This window comes from Bison bison, unplaced genomic scaffold (genome assembly GCF_000754665.1).
Source record: "Bison bison bison isolate TAMUID 2011002044 unplaced genomic scaffold, Bison_UMD1.0 scf7180017864462, whole genome shotgun sequence".
Classification (NCBI taxonomy): Eukaryota; Metazoa; Chordata; class Mammalia; order Artiodactyla; family Bovidae; genus Bison; species Bison bison.
Window position 1 is genome coordinate 4598357 of NW_011495024.1, and position 2362 is coordinate 4600718.

The window sequence follows — 2362 nt, forward strand, 5'->3', positions numbered from 1 at the left end:
TTATGGCTACAATAATAAATAACACAGGCTGAATGATTTATACAACAGAAAATTATTTTCTCACAATTATGGAAGCTCAGAGTCAGCAGGATTGGTTTCTCCTGAGGCTTTCCTCCTTGACAATTAGGTGGCTGTCTTCTCCCTGTGTCTTCACATGGCCTTCCCTCCATGTGTGTGTCTCTGTCCTAATCTCATCTTCTGTAAGACACCAGCCATACTGGATTAGGGCTGACCGTAATAACTTTGCCTGCATGCTAAGCCTGCCAGGCTCCCTGTCCATGAGATTTCCCAGGCAAGAATACTGAAGTGGGTTGCCATGCCCCCAACCAACGAATCTTCCTGACCCAGGGATCAAACCCACATCTCTTATGTCTCCTGCACTGAGAGGCAGGTTCTCTACCACTAGCGCCACCTAGGAAACCCCCTTAATAACTTCAATCAGCCTTAATTATTTCTTTAAATGGGGCTTCTCAGGTGGCACAGTGGTAAAGAATCTGCCTACCAATGCAAGAGATACAGGAGAAGAGGGTTTGATCTCTGGGTCAGAAAGATCCTGTGGTGGAGGAAATGGCAACCCACTCCAGTATTCTTGCCTGGAAAAATGCCATGGACAGAGGAGCCTGATGAGTTGCAGTCCTTGGGATAGCAAAGAGCGACTGAACATGCACACACTTAAATACCCTATCATTAAATACAGTCACACAGGAGGGAGGTTAGGAACTCAACATTTGAATCTTGGGGAGAAAATCAAGGTCTTATAGAGTTACATTTGTATAAGGAATTTTGTCACTTGTGTAAGGATACACGAGCGAAAAAAAAAAAAAAGAAAGCTGAGTGCTGAAGGATTGATGCTTTTGAACTGTGGTGTTGGAGAAGACTCTTGAGAGTCCCTTGGACTGCAAGGAGATCCAACCTGTCAATGGTAAAGGAAATCAGTCCTGAATATTCATTGGAAGGACTGTTGCTGAGGCTGAAACTCCAATACTTTGGCCACCTGATGAGAAGAACTGACTCATTGGAAAAGACTCTGATGCTGGGAAAGATTGAGGGCAGGAGGAGAAGGGGAGGACAGAGGATGAGATGGTTGGATGGCATCATTGACTCAATGGACATGTGTTTGAGCAAACTCTGGGAGATGGTGAAGGACAGGGAAATCTGGTGTGTTGCAGTCCTTGGGGTCACAAAGAATCAGACACAACAGAATGATTGAACTGAAATGAACAGGACTGTAGGCTGCCAGTCTCCTCTGTCCAAGGGATTCTCCAGGGAATAATACCATAGCGGGTTGCCATGCCTGCCACCAGGGGATCTTCCCAACCCAGGGATTGAACCTGTGTCTCTTATGTCTCCTGCATTGTCAGGTGGGTTCTTTACTGCTGGTGTCACCTCAGAAGCCCAATGATGTTGCATATAAGGAATATTTCTTTTTTTCCCCAGTTTTATTGAGATGTAATTGACATACAGCACTGTATAAGTTTAAGGTGTACAGCATAGTGATTTGAATTATATACATCATGAAATGATTACCACAATAAGTTTAGTGAACATCCATCATTTCATATAGATACAGAATTAAAGAAATGGGGAAAAAATGTTCCTTTTGATGAAAACTCTTAGGATTTACTTGCTTAAAAATTTTTATGTATAACATACAACAGTTATTTATATTTATATTGTAGATTACATTTATAGTACTTATTTATCTTATAACTGAAAGTTTATACATTTTGATCAACTTCATCCAATCTTCCCTCCCTGCAACCCAGCACAGCCCACCCAATCTGATACCACAAATTTGGAGACTGTACTTTTCTAGGAATTTGTCCATTTCTTCTAGGTTGTCAAACTATTTGATTTATAGTTGTTTGTAGTACTTTTTATGATCCTTTGCAATTCAGTATTTTTGTTTGTAACTTTACCTTTTAAATTTCTGATTCGATTGATTTGGGGCCCCTTTCTTATTTCCCTGGTGTCTCAGGTGGTAAAGCATCTGCCTGCAATGCGGGAGACCCAGGTTCCATCCCTGGGTGGGGAAGATCCTCTGGAGAAGGAAATGGCAAACCACTCCAGTACTCTTGCCTGGAAAATCCCAGGGACAGAGGAGCATGGTAGGCTACAGCCCACGGGGTCACAAAGAGTCAGACACAACTGAGCAACTTCACACTTTCACTTTCTTATTTCCTGATGAGTCTGGTTAAAGTTTTATCAATTTTGTTTATCTTTATAGAGTTTCAGTGATTTTTTCTATTGTATTTTACTCTCTATTTCATTTATTTCAGCTCTGATCTTTATGATTTATCTCCTTCTACTAACTTTGGGTGTGTTTGTTCTTTTCCTAGTTTCTTTAGTCATAAGGTAAGGT